Here is a 15,653-nt window from a genome sequence, read left to right as displayed (position 1 = left end):
GCTGTTTTTACGGACTTGGAGAAATGCATACCTGATCTCAATTAGCTACCTAAGCACACATATGGAACTCCCCTAAAAGAGGTCACCCAACAAAAGTCTCTGTTCGTGTTTTAATGTGGGATGTTCTGTTAAAGATTATACTATTGTTTACTTTAGCCCAGGTTTCCTCAGGCATGTCAGAAGTAAGAAGTATTCTCATACCTTTTTCAGCGACCTTGTGTATCACAGATCCTTGATGATCCAAATATGATCTGTCACTTTAGGAATCTCAAGCAGCTGGCAGACTGCCTTGTTGTTCCATTGATGCTGACCGGGAAGTGACTGTTTATGCTTCTTCTTAAGTCCAAAATTAGTTCTCCTGCCTTGGTGATTTTTAGTGCAGATATGTTTTTGCTATAGCACTTTCTCAGATTTCCTACCCAAGGCCTTATATATCATGTCTTCATTAGTCCTGCTCAGCCCACCTACTGTAATGTCATCAGCAGATTTGATGATGTGGTTGTTGCAATATTTGAATGTGCAGTTGAGAGGCCGAGGCAGCATTTTAACGTAGATGAAGTTTTGCTACCCATCTTTTTTCTTAAGCTCTGCTTGTTAAAAGTGCACAATATACAGAACTTTCTTTTCTTCTTTCTCTTTATTCCAGTCCTTTTACCTCCACTCCTCTTCCGGCAAGCTTCGTACTTCTTCCTCTTGTCTCTAGCTCTTCGAGTATGGTGAGGCGGCTCCTTCAATGCTGCACCTGGGAGCGCTTCAGGTAAATCCAAAGTAGGGCTCTGCAGTTTCCCCTGGTTCCCCCACAGAACCCAGCATGGCTGTGCCAAACTGCAACTCCCATGGAGTCCTGCAGGAATCTGAGGTGCCACTGCACCCAGAGGTGCTGCCATCTAGCACTCCAGGGGAGGCAGTTTCCTGTGCACGCCTGCTCCCCTGGTCCTTCCACTACATTGGCTTCCTGGCCGGAAAGCAGTCTGTGTCACAATCTGATATATTTATATATATATATATATATATATATATATATATATATATATACAGTTAGGTGCATAAATATTTGGACAGTGACAACTTTTTTCTAATTTTGGTTCTGTACATTACCCACAATACATTTTAAATGAAACAACTCAGATGCAGTTGAAGTGCAGACTTTCAGCTTTAATTCAGTGGGGTGAACAAAACGATTGCATAAAAATGTGAGGCAACTAAAATATTTTTTAATACAATCCCTTCATTTCATTGGCTCAAAAGTAATTGAACAAATTAAATAACTGGAAATAAAATGTTCATTTCTAATACTTGGTTGAAAACCCCTTTGCTGGCAATGACAGCTGAAGTCTTGAACTCCTGGACATCACCAGATGCTGGGTTTCCTCCTTTTTAATGCTCTGCCAGGCCTTTACTGCAGCGGCTTTCAGTTGCTGTTTGTTTGTGGGCCTTTCTGTCTGAAGTTTAGTCTTCAGCAAGTGAAATGCATGCTCAATTGGGTTAAGATCAGGTGACTGACTTGGCCATTCAAGAATTTTCCACTTCTTTGCTTTAATAAACTCCTGGGTTGCTTTGGCTGTATGTTTTGGGTCATTGTCCATCTGTATCATGAAACGCCGCCCAATCAATTTGACTGCATTTAGCTGGATTTGAGCAGACAGTATGTCTCTGAACACCTCAGAATTTATTCGGCTGCTTCTGTCCTGTGTCACATCATCAATAAACACTAGTGTCCCAGTGCCACTGGCAGCCATGCATGCCCAAGCCATCACACTGCCTCCACCGTGTTTTACAGATGATGTGGTATGCTTTGGATAATGAGCTGTTCCATGCCTTCTCCATACTTTTTTCTTGCCATCATTCTGGTAGAGGTTGATCTTGGTTTCATCTGTCCAAAGAATGTTTTTCCAGAACTGTGCTGGCTTTTTTAAATGTTCTTTAGCAAAGTCCAATCTAGCCTTTCTAATCTTGAGGCTTATGAGTGGCTTGCACCTTGCAGTGCACCCTCTGTATTTACTTTCATGCAGTCTTCTCTTTATGGTAGACTTGGATATCGATATGCCTACCCCCTGGAGAGTGTTATTCACTTGGTTGGCTGCTGTGAAGGGGTTTCTCTTCACCATGGAAATGATTCTGCGATCATCCACCACTGTTGTCTTCCGTGGACGTCCAGGTCTTTTTGCGTTGCTGAGTTCACCAGTGCTTGCTTTCTTTCTCAGGATGTACCAAACTGTAGATTTTGCCACTTGTAATATTGTAGCAATTTCTCGGATGGGTTTTTTCTGTTTTCGCAGCTTAAGGATGGCTTCTTTCACCTGCATGGAGAGCAGGTTGTCTGTTCACAGCAAAATCTTCCACATGCAAGCACCACATCTCAAATCAACTCCAGGCCTTTTATCTGCTTAATTGATAATGATATAACAACGGACTTGCCCACACCTGCCCATGAAATAGCCTTTGAGTCAATTGTCCAATTACTTTTGAGCCCCTGAAATGAGGGGATTGTGTTAAAAAATGCTTTAGTTGCCTCACATTTTTATGCAGTCGTTTTGTTCACCCCACTGAATTAAAGCTGAAAGTCTGCACTTCAACTGCATCTGAGTTGTTTTATTTAAAATTTCATTGTGGTAATGTACAGAACCAAAATTAGAAAAAAAGTTGTCTCTGTCCTAACTGTATGTGTATATATATATATACAGTATATATATATATATATATATATATATATATATATTTTTTTTTTTTTTTTTTTTTTTGTTGAAGCAAAAAATATCATATGTATGTCTGCAAAATTATCAGGGTTTGTGTCTGATCTGCAGCAAACTGCATAGGGAAGCTGATTGAGAGGGTAACATGACAAAAGACAAATAAGAGCTGTGACATCTGCTGTGCATGAGGCAGACTGTGGAATCCATTTTCGTGATAGGATGAAGAACAAGTTTGACAGCTCCAGCATCTGCTAAGCATCAAGCACATGTAGTTCAAATATTGCTGGTTCTCGTGAGCTACTGGGGCCTGGAACATTGATCTAGGGAGGTCTGTAAGTCTGTGTATTTCTAGCTGAAGATAATTGCACAAGAATGCATCTCAAAATTACAGAACTATCTCAGTGTGAGCAAACGTGTTGAAGGCAGTTATGTAATGAGTAAATAAATTCTTACATACTGCACAATGGTCATTATACCTTGCCTGGGTTTCATTGACAGTGAGTTGTGCCAAGGAAATGGTGTTATGCACTGACTTGTTAACTTATCCAGGCAAAACTACAGTGTCTATGTGTAGTCTAGAATAGATTAGTCATTAACAGTGCCTGTAGAATAGTGATTAAGGGTTTTTACTTTTGTTTTCTTGTGCATTGGCACTATATTAGTTGTTTAAAGCAACAGTTACAATAAACAGGGATGATGAGGTTTTGAGAATGGATTTCAACATCTTTATAAATAGTTTATTTTTCAGAACTTATATTTGTAGGAAGTTACGTAATTAGAAAACTTGACTTTTTACTAGCTATATAATAAAATGTATGAATTTGTGGTCAGCAGATAGACTTAGATGCTTTGTGCAGTCCAGTACATCAACTTGAAATTAATGTTGACCATGTTTACTTCTTTTCCTCAGTAAGACACTTATTTTCAAGATGCCTGAGTGCTTTTATAAGAAGCATTTAAGTGTAACATGCAGAAAGTTGAATATTTCTGAAAAAAATCACATACAGTGTGACTGGTTATATTTTCTTTCTGTTTCTTTCAGAGCATGTGATATACTCTGTGTGTCTTTGGGCACACAGTCACTAAGGAAGTAAAGGGACAATAGACTTCTGTGTCATCAAAAGTGTTCTCCCAGGTTCTTATTTTGTTGAATAGGTTTTATTTTCTAAGGTGATTTCCATTAGTATAGGTTGGCAGAGAACACTGCATCCACATGGGATGATTAAAGGAAAAATAGAAAAAAAAATACTTCAGTTTAGTTTGGAAAATGTGTATTGAGCCACTTATTCTAGTGGAACATTGTAACAATAGGAGGAAAGCAGGAGTTTCTAATTTTAGAAGACACTGTCAGAAGCAACATAGCAAAAGGTGATCATGACATTAGCATCCAGTTTCTTAATGATCAGATTCAAAGCTATTCGGAAAGGACTAACAAATAAAATTGAGTAATTAATAATAATTTTGCAACATCAAACTTCTTAATAAATTATTCAAAATGGGTAAATTGTAATTGATTATAATGTAGATGTGGAATATTTACAGTAATTGAGGCTCCTAAGGCCTGTGTCCAATACAGGTTTGATTTCATCCTTTTACTAAATTCTGTAGTAGCATCTCCCTCCATCCAACACTTGAATTTTAAATGGATAGAGGAAATATAAAAAAAAGAGTGACACAGTGGTCCAGTTGTTTGTGCATCTGTTAATTGCAGCCTGGGCACATTTTCCTTATGTCTGCATAGGTGTTTCTCCTTGTTCTCCAGTATTCCTTCTACATCCCAAAGATGTGCAGGTTAGGTTTATTGCCAACCCATAACTGGCCTGAGTGATTGTGTATATATTTGTGTGTACGTGTGTATGTACATGAACTCTTTGAGTACTTGTCTAGGATTGGTTTGTTCTGGGGTAGGATGTGTGACCTTAAAACTTGATTAAGCAGGATCAGAAAATAGATGGATGAATGGATATGCAAATGAGAAGATTAAATGATTATAAAGTATGCCAGATTTAATGTTCCTGAACCTTGTAGATGTTCTTCACATTTTCAGATTAGTATACTGTAGTTTCTTTAAACAAAGTGTTTATTGGGTTGCAACGCCTTATTCCTCAGACTCAGACAGAATTAGAAATTTTCCACAAAAGTAGAGTGATTAATTTTTTTGATATTTGTATACTAAAAATAAAAAAAATTGAACTGGATTACCTGTACTAGTCCATGTTATATGCAAATGGGTACCAGAATGTATGCAGTATCTTTAAAACCCAACTTCTCAGTATATCTGTTGGTAATGCTGTAGATCCACTGATAACTGTCAAAGGGAGATTATCATTTGAACAAGATCATATGCAGATGTGGGCACACACTACTTCTGGCATTCCAACATGGGGTACAGACCCTCTGTTACAGTTTAATTGCCTTTCTGAAAATTATACCAGCAGGTGGCTATACAAATTCAGATTTTACTGCTTTTGGTATTGTAAAAGAAGCTAAACTACCATCTAGTTATACTAAGTTGATTTGCTGAGGACTGTACAAGTATTGGAGGTAAAAAGATAGTAGAACAAAAGGAAGTTGACATTTGAGAGAAAAACCATTGAGTTGTTCAAGCTTGTTTGTCTCGCTAATAGCTAAGCTTTCTAAATATCTTATTCCGATACTTCTTGAAGGTTGTGAAAGGTTTCGGTTTTAACTACATGACTTGGCAGTGTGTTCCAGATTCCCACAACTCTTTAGCACTTCCTGCCTTCAGTCTTAAATGCACTTCCCCTGAATTTCCACTGGTTTCTTCACATAAATAATTCCCCGTTTATTTGGAAGAATTTTGCTGTGTTTACGTTATTGATGTCTTTAAACAGAAGTATTCCAACTTAACTACTGCACATCACAATGTAATGATTGGTACATTTTATTTTACTATTTAATGATATGAAAAGTGGATTCTTTGAGTCTTAATAAGAGAAATAGCTATAAGAAAAATATAAACTACCTGAGATTTTCTTTGTTTTCATAAAGTCATGGAAATATGATCTGTAACTGTGTTGCAGTTTTATGTAACTTGCTCACTTGCACCATTTTGGTGATCTTCCTTCTCAGGTTCCATGTTTACTGGATATAATTTTCTCACCCCACATGGCAAATTATTTGAGCTGAAGCTTTTTGTTATACTGTCCTAATGGTATATTTGGAACTGTCTTTCTATGTACAGTGTAGCCAAGACTGGCACTAAGAATAGCTCTTAGAATCAACTGTATTAGTAATAAATAAATAAACGCTGGGATAGGCTGCAGCGTCTCCGTGACCCTACTCAGGATTTGCAGTCTTGAAAATGAATGGATGGATGGATAAAATTAAGAAATATGCATGAAAGAACTTTTGCTTGTACTGTAGTTTTCTCTAGGACATTTTGATTTACTATGCAGTTAAGTAAATCTGTTCTTAACCAACAGCAAAGAACTGCCATCCTAAAAGAAAAAAATCATCAAGAGATATTAGTAACTGCAGCCTGATTTTCATTTTTAGAAAATAATCCAGAAGAGCAGGATAGAGCAGTGAGATGTCTGAGGCAGAGCTGTCTCTGATCTTTTTCTGCGACTCAGTTTTTCCATGCTTTCTCATCCTCCTCGTGATGCTGACTATTGACCCAACTAACCGGCACAGCAACTCTTGGCTTCTGATGCTTTGCACACTACAAACTATGTATTATATTCACTTCTTAAGAAGAGCTGGAAGATTCCCTTCTCTCCGGCATGATCATTTTAAAAAGTCTGAACAGTTATTTGTAGCAAAAGTGGCTTTGCATTTAAGGACTTTTAATATTAATTTTGGTACTTTTAGTGAGGTTATATTTATGCATATAATCATCCGTACTTTTGGGCCTCTCAGTGCTCTTGATAATTAAGCTCAACCTATAGCCTCAAGCTGGAAAAATCTATATATGAAAGTAAACAATATTTGTTTTCTTTTTTGGTGTTTTTATCAGAGCTGGATTCTTCATTTATAACAGAATAGAGCAATATGAGTCGATTGGCCCAGCAAGGATTGTACTAATAAGATATGCATACTGATGGCAGGAAGATCCCTTTATGTACCACTGCAAGTAAAAAGGAGAGGTATACTCAATATTTAAATAGTACCTTGGAAGTAATAAATGCACCAAAATGATCAAGGCTATCAAAAGGAGACTGAAGGAAGGCCTAAACTACTAGATTAAGGACAGTTAGAATCTGCCTTTTTAGTCTGGAGGACAGGTAGTGTGCACTGAACAGTATGTGAACCTTGGAAGCCTTTACATAAATGTCTGCACCTAACAGTGCCCTTATTTGTACACTTCTGGGCACCAGGCCAGCACCTCTGCAATGTATATAGTTTTTTAAGAATGAATTGCCTTTTTTGATTCTCTATTAACATGAACGCACAGGAATGTTTTTGAGCCTCCTGAATAAAACGCAAGGTAGTATGGTGCAGTGGTTAAGGCTTTGGACCTCAAACCCCAAGGTTGTGGATTCGAATCCTGCCATTGACACTCCGTCACCCTGAGCAAGTCATTTCACCTGCTTGCGCTCCAATTGGAAAAAGAAAAGAAATGTAGCCAATTGATCTCAAATGTTGTAAGTTGTTTTGGATAAAGGCGTCAGCCAAGTAAGTAAATATGAATGTAGATTTGTGCATCAAAGCCCAGTTCACTATGCCTGATTTGATTGTTGTTGCACCTATTGCATATGCATTAAATAAAAGATAAAGGAAAAAGCCCTAAATGTCACTGTTGAATTCTTATTACAGTGGTCACTTCTAAGAAGTCTAACTAATTTCATCAGAAGGTATTTATTGATTGCTGCTTTCAAACGTGAAATACAAAGCCAAAAAATCAATTGTGAACTGTAAAACGCTCACTTGCTCCCACCACAGGGCTTAATGTTCAGCAAGCCTTGAAGGTTATTTAAGCTTGCCCAGGCCGTCGATGGAGTTAATATTATTAGAAGGCCAATAAGCTTCCTATCATACTTAAATGCAGTTCCATTTGGCATTATGTTACTGACTAATCTGGATACACTGAAACACTGTTTCAAAACTGAAGTGTTGGCTTGAGATTTGCAGCTTGAGTCATTCATCATTCTTTTTTAATTTAGGTTGTTAAAGTACAGTGTCTGATGAGACAGAGAGAGAGTAGCAGAGGTATTTTTTACTTTCTTTGAGGTTTTCTTACCTAAATGAATTTATATCCTAATTATCTGAATATTATATCCATCCATTTTCTAACATGCTTAATCCAATTCAGGATCCTAGGGGCCAGAATCTATCCTAGAAGCACTGCATCCCTGAAGTGCTCACCGTTGAATCACTGGGCATTCTCACACGCACTGGGCAAGTTTTAAATTTCTAGTCAGTGTACCACACACACTTTAGGATGTGGGGAAGAAAAACAGAGTTTGCTTAAAAACACCTACACGTATAGTATACAGGCAGCACTGTGCAAACTTTGCATAAACAGTGATCAGGCCAGGGTTCAAATCACGGACTATAAAACTGTGAGTGTCTCTAAAGAACCTAACGTGGAGATAGGAAGAAAACTGGACTGCTATCCTATTTTTCCATTTTTCTGATTTTGTTTTAAATAGAGCTCCATGTAATTCTAATTTATGCTAATTTATTGTCACCAGCTAGGCATTTTTGGGTTAACCTGGAAAACAGAGTACCCAGAGCCAACTTATACAGACAAAAGGAAATTGACTGAGTTAAGAATCTAACTCAGACTCTTATGAATTTGAGTTGCAGCGCTAACTGCTAAACCACCATGCCACCCTATATATGGCAATAAGATGACATTTCTTAATAAAGCTGGGTGGAATTTAAGATGTTTTTTTTTTCTGGATAACAATTGTTTATTAAAATAAACATGTCTTCAGATTGTGTCCAGTTGTGAGACTTTTGTTTTAAAAATGTGCTTGACTTTTTTTTCTCCAATATGCTGAAATCCAGTTAACTAGAATCTCTAACTCTAACTGGAAAATTTTTAAAAAGATAGATTTACAGTATATATTTTTTTAATTTCTTTTTTTATTTTTTGTATTGAAAAATTTTACCAGCAGATATAGTCTTAGGCAAATTTGTAAAAAAAATATGTGTTGTTTTGTTGTAGACCTTTTGCATGGTGGTATAATGGTGAGTGTTGCCGCCTTACCATTCATGAAACTGGGGTCACATTTAAGCCTTGTTACTGTCTGTAAAGAGTTTGCAAATTTTGCAAAGCTGTTGTGCTTTTCTTCTCAGGTATGTCAGTTTTTCAACTAAAAGATGTGTATGTTAGGTTAATTGACAGGTTTAAATGGCTTGATGTGTATAAGTGTGCCCTGAGATGGACTGGTGCCACTCCTAGGGTGGTTTTAGTTTTTGCATTTGGCAGTGGTGTCATAGGTTCTGGTGTATTGCAGTTCTAAAATGTGATTAAGCTGGTTCAAAATGTTTTCTGGTATCTTGTAACATCTTTTAAAATGAATTATGTGATAAATCATATACTGTAATGTATAACAGGGAAATTCCAACCTTCCTCTCTTCAAATGGAGGCAGTCACAGCAAAGTGTACATTTAAAAGCAATCTCAATGGCTTTTTTGTTTTACACATTGATGGAGTTGAAGGACTTTCCAGTACCAAATGAGAAATTCCCTGTAATAATGCACTTTAAATATTACATTTTGTCCTCATTATACATTACATCTATGAATTGGTTGTCCCACCACATTGTTCTTTGTGTATTCAGTATTTTTTGTCTTAAATTAACCATACATTTGTTGGCTTCACAAGAAAGCACTGCAGAGTGGCCTTAAGAATACACTTTACAGCAGCACTGCATGGTAGGATTACTGAACAATTTTGTGGTTTTCTTCCCTATATTTCTCCAAATAAAATTACTTTCCACTGACACACTTTGGCTATGCATTGGTGTCTCCACAATACAGTCCTGTATCCACCCTTATGTTAGTTCAAATCACTGGATGTTTTTATTTAGTTTTTCACAGTGACAAACTAGTATTAAATTAAATACAAATTGTATACAAATAGAAATATCATTTAATAACAGACTAGTCCACAAAAGATCAGAGATGGAACCACAAAGAAAATTTACCCCCACTGTGGCATTGAAGTTGCACATGGTATATACTGAAAAAAATACTCTTCACTAAAATAAAAACTTTAAACTAAAAGTATGAAAACCACAGTTGTAGTATTCTTTGCTTCCTACAGTCTTTCCTTGGGGCTAAATATAAAGTGGAAATTAAACAATGGGAAGTCTGTGATTAGCTGAAGCCAAAGTCCCTCTTTTTCTTTTTTCTGGGCTTCACAAAACACCCGCCGCCACCCCCCAACAAACCTTCCTACCAATCGCTAAATCATTTTAATTAATCCTGATTGAATCAGCACTAACACTTATTGCTTGGCACCTATTCAAGTTGGTGGTTTAACTAAATGGTAGGACAAAGCTAACACCCCCTAGGCTGAGGGCTTATTCTTTCCTTTAATGACCTGTGTACTTCAGGACACATTACAGTGCCACTACGAGTATATGGCATTGCACAGAACACTTACATTCTGCAGGTGACAGCCGGAACATTTTTTCAACTTTGAATACTTTTTGAATCTATATCGTACAACAAGCCTGATGATAAGGTACTTTTAGTTAACACTTTTGTGTTAATATTTCTACAGTTTTTTTCCACAGTTCAATGCCAAAAATAAAGTTATATATGGTAAAAGAAAAGAAGATAAGTAGACATTCTAAGGGGTGAGGTTCCAAAAAGGAAAAGCCCCTAAGTGCTATTTGGCAAGAATGATAGAAAAAATATTGTAAAGCTGAAAAAATACACAGATGGGATCAGCCATGTATCTTCTAGTGCTTTGGTCTTCTAAGTGTTGTTGACCTTAGTTGCTCTCTGAATTGCCCCAAAAGGGGAGGAGTTAAAAGTGGGGCAGACCTAAGGGTAGATTGAGAAATGGGTCAGCAACTATAAGACCCATAAAATTATCCCTTGTGTACACATGTAAAATGTGTGTGTGTATATCTAATATAAATGTAAAAGTAAAATGGCAAGACACCCACAGGAGTCAAAGTTTTGGGCAAAAATTCCAAGTACATGACCACAAGACACTGTGGCACTCATATTCTTTTTGTCTTGTAAGCGTCTGTCCTTTGTCCTATCTTATTATCAGACTGTTGAATGATGGGATACTTATGCCCTTTTTGGCTACAACAGTAGGCAAAGTCAACCTGGCATTACAATGTTTCCAAATCTGTGATTTCAAGGCTGGGGAGGCAGAAACAAACAAGATATGTTACACTTTTTTTTCCATTTCCATCACGCCTTCCTATGTTCCCTTTAGTCTAGTCCCGTTAAAGGTAGTTAAGTGATCACACTTCTTCTGACTATATGTTGATACAGTGTCTTACAGATATGCACAGGCACTCAGTTTACATGTTACAAATAAATTATACAAGTATCATTTTCCACATCTGCAGACACTTGAAAAGATACTCGGCCTTGTGATATTGTAACTCCAAGTTCTTTCCTTGGCAAGTGATACAGTAGATTTATTGCCTGTGTACTATTAAAAGAGACACGTTCAGGATTAAAATGCCTTTATTTAAGAAGGTCATTGGTCAAGTATTAATTGAAACATACATATGAAAAATGGAGAAAATCTTCTTGGATATTTGAGTAGAACTGTAGTGCCTCCACCAATTCTTAATGTGTGAGGTATGAATATTTATGCAAACGTGAATGCTTTTGTTATTAAACCATTTTAGCATGAGTATTTTGTTAACTATTTTCAGATAGAAATGTTAAAAACTTAGAAACTTTCCAGAGGGTCTGAATACATACCTAAAAGATCAATATTTTCATCTTGTGTCACAGAATGCTTATTTAGGGCAATATGTGATACTTCAGTATTTCATCAGTCTATGAGTTTTGCTTATGTTCACAATATTGTCAATGATATAATTAAAATTATTTGTGTATTTGATGATTTTCTTTTACATAATTCAAAAGTGATAATGTGCTGTTTTATTCTTTTGTTATGTTTATACACAATTTTTCAAGAACATATGTTTTTTCATGTTATATATCAGATAATTCATGTCATGATAAGTCATCCCAGTCAGTTTTATTGCATTATATTCTTAAAATGCTCATCTTTCACCCCAGAATTTTTGTTAGTACAGGCTCTCAAAAGTTTAGTTTGTTGTTGTGAACCTTTTGCTTACCTACATGTTTAATGGTTTTGGGAATCTTCTACCTTTTTTGTCACCACCTTTAGCAAATTAAATGCTACTGTGTCATCTATTCCTCCTTCAATTTCCTGGCCTTCTTAATCTTCCATCCATCCATCCATCCATCCATCCATCCATCCATCCATCCATCCATCCATCCATCCATCCATCCATCCATCCATCCATCCATTTTCCAACCCACTGCATCTGAACACAGGGTCTTGCCTTACAATATTAACAATTGGTGTCCTAGAGTATGTAACAGATAATTTAAGAACATATCAGGCCCAGGCAGAGTTCATCATGTGAGTGTTGTGTATGGTCAGGCAATAAACTCTAAATTCATGTATCAGTTGACGGACTCTCCATGACATATTCTTATAAGGTCAAGCTTTACCTAACAAGTCTTACTTAATGATGTCCTGCGAGAAGGTATTTGTTGACAATTTACCTTGTTACTGCAAAGGTACAATTTTGACTTTAATAGCTGCACACTGCATCATCATCACTTATAGAAAAGGCTGTAACTTTTGTAGTATTATTTAATGTGTTCAGTTTCATAATTGCATTTGTTGTCCAACATACAGAGTCATCCATCCATCCATCCATTTTCCAACCCGCTGAATCCGAACACAGGGTCACGGGGGGTCTGCTGGAGCCAATCCCAGCCAACACAGGTCACAAGGCAGGAAACAATCCCGGGCAGGGTGCAAACCCACCGCAGGACACACACAAACACACCTACACACCAAGCACACACTAGGGCCAATTTAGAATTGCCAATCCACCTAACCTGCATGTCTTTGGACTGTGGGAGGAAACCAGAGCGCCTGGAGGAAACCCACGCAGACACGGGGAGAACATGCAAACTGCATGCAGGGAGGACCAGGAAGCAAACCCAGGTCCCCAGGTCTCCCAACTGCGAGGCAGCAGCGCTACCCACTGCGCCACCGTGCCGCCATACAGAGTCAGCATCTGAATAATGTATTGACTTGGTGGTACCTACCATCATTTGAGGACACAGAAGACTATATTTGTAAGAAAAATCAGGAACTTTTTTGTATTCATTTTTGCTTTTTAATGTGTTCATTCATTTCACTGCTCACTGGATGGTTTTTAGGAGTTCTACCTTGAAATTCACTAACTCAACAAGAAGCTTCACAAATAGTTAAGTTTTTTACCAAGGAAATTTACAAAGGTATAGGTTTAGTTCTAAATTCATACAAACTAATATGACTGCACACAGAAATAGGTTATTCAGGTAATTTTGCACACTTGATCTATTTTATGGTGGTACCAGTAATGGCGGACTGCACGATAATGTGCAGTGAATACACTTGACTTATAGTTTTCATACTCTTTCTCTGTATGTTTATCATTTGTTTTCTCAGAGGTTGATGTGCTTGCTGCTTCCTGAGCAGCTCTTCTTTTCTCCACACTAGCGGCCTGCTTCTTCTCATCTTCCGTCATCATCTTTTCTTATTAAAACTGATTAAGTCAGTGTTTGTGTTGCAATTACTTAGTACGTTTTTCTTAATTTTTCACATAAGCAGGCACTTAAGTGTTCTATCTGCCTCAAGAATGATTTAAGATATGAAGATGTAGAGAAAGTGATGGCGAAGGTGGTAGGGATGAGAACGGCACCCGTACGCATGCGCTGCACGGCCGCTGCCAAGAGTTGATTCTATAATAAAATAAAATAAAATAAAAAGAGTAATAAAAATCACCACCCCAAAGGCAGACAGTAGAGGTCGCGTAGTATATGTGTACCAAATTTCAGGTCAAACGGTTTGTGAGCTACAGGTGATTTAAAATCCTGGATAGACAAACGGACAGCCATGGTAGCGTATAAGAAGATAGTGTTTATTTTGTATTGGCACAGTTAGACTTGGCTTGGCTTCTGCCTATGTGCACATTGGCTGTTCTCTGTATGTTCTTGTGGATTTTGTCCTGGAGATGTGGTTTCCTCCCCATCTTAAAGATGGATGTGTAAGTACTTTTGTATAAGTGTGCCCTGCAGTGGACTGGCATCCTATCCAGAGTTGGATCCTGCCTTGTGCCTGATGCAGCCAGTGTCTCCATGACCCTGTAATGGAGCAGATTTTGGAAAGTTGTCAGTTAATTATTTTATGTTGCCACAAAAAATATGTCTGTATTTCATTAATTGTGACTTGCTTGCTTACTATAAATTACCTATTTCTTTATCTTTTTATGAAATAAGTGGATGGGTGGATGGATGGATGGATCGAATTGATTTAATTTCTTTGTGTGAATCTCTTCAATATGTTTTGCATGCACCAAATGTGAAATGTTCTTCCGGCATTCCAGCATGTTTGGGCTGCCAGATTTTAGGCAGCAAATATGAAATATGTGCAGTGGTCTGAATACTGTTCAGTTGTAGTTTTGGTCCTGAATCAATATTGTCTCTGTTGTTTCAGACAGAACAGCAGCTAGCAAAATGTACTTTTATTCATTAGCAGCTCTTTCTAGAATATGCCTATGGACTTTAAACATTAGGCTTACACAGCAAAGGGATTGGAAAATTGATTGGAAAAGTCCTTTAGTTCTTTTCATTAAATTTTATTGGATGTATAATTAAAATACCAAGATAAGAACTTCCAGTTATGGTTATAAGCATGAATAAAGATCTGTAAAAACTGACTCTGGGCCCGGTTAAGACAACCTTCCCTTCCTTTTTGCAGTGCTTCATAATTCCAAGTTCCAATTTTTTTTTACCAAATGTCACTTTTTGCCACATATTAAAATATTTAAAAAATACCAAAATGACACTTGCATATACAGTATTAAACTAAATGTATGTTGCAGTTTTATTTTTATACTTCATGTGTATATCATAGGATTTAATATCTGTAAATTTTATTTTATTAAAGATTATTTTTATTTATTTAACCGGCTTGTATAAAGCATAATAAAGAGGAAGGACATTTCCTTTTGTTGCCTAATTTTTCATTGCAGACATCTGACTTCTTTACAATTAATTGTTGATAAAGGAAACCAAACTTGCATGACTGCTTTTATCTTTGAAAGTGAGAATAATTTTAAATTATTCTCTTCTTAGAAAAGAGAAACAGCTAATCGTCTGACTAGGTAGTGAGAATTGACAACACACCTACCTTTTGAGATGCCTATATGAATTGACCTTTGGCTAAGTAAGATGTATGCTTTTGATTACATGTCTAAATGCCAATTTTGCAAGTTTTGGCGATTTTCAACAACAACAACATTTAAGCACACTTTCATACAAGTAATGTAGATCAAAGTGCTTTACAAAATTATATAAAAGGAAGTTAATATAAAACATAAACAATCAAGATTAGGCAATAATATATAATAATATAGTATGTCACAAAGAAAAAGGTAAGATTGAATGGCCAGGAGGACAGAAAAAACAAAACAAACAAAAATTCCAGCTAGTGTGGAGAAAAAACAAAATCTGCAGGGGTTCCAAGGCCAAAAAAACCACTCAGCCCTCCAACTGGGTGTTCTACCTAACATAGATGTTCTAAATCAGTCCTCATGGTTTACAGGCTTCACAAGGAAGAACTTGATGATGAGAGTCATGAGGACATCTGGGACACCCGTCATTCAATCCATAAACACAGGGGGCAGCATTGTACCTTGACCAAGTAGCGGTGGTGCAGATTGACACCACAGAAGAACCGTAAAAGACAGCAGA

At 37.0% G+C, this 15,653-nt stretch overlaps 1 protein-coding gene across 2 annotated transcripts in view; it reads left to right on the top strand.

Annotated features, from left to right (window-relative positions):
- glcci1a (glucocorticoid induced 1a) overlaps window positions 1-15,653 on the top strand; it is a 294,096-nt gene that overhangs the window by 35,508 nt on the left and 242,935 nt on the right. The gene's annotated exons all lie outside the window — the stretch shown is intronic.

This window comes from Erpetoichthys calabaricus, chromosome 13 (genome assembly GCF_900747795.2).
Source record: "Erpetoichthys calabaricus chromosome 13, fErpCal1.3, whole genome shotgun sequence".
In the NCBI taxonomy this organism is placed as follows: domain Eukaryota; kingdom Metazoa; phylum Chordata; class Cladistia; order Polypteriformes; family Polypteridae; genus Erpetoichthys; species Erpetoichthys calabaricus.
This window is presented reverse-complemented; position numbering and strand designations above follow the sequence as displayed.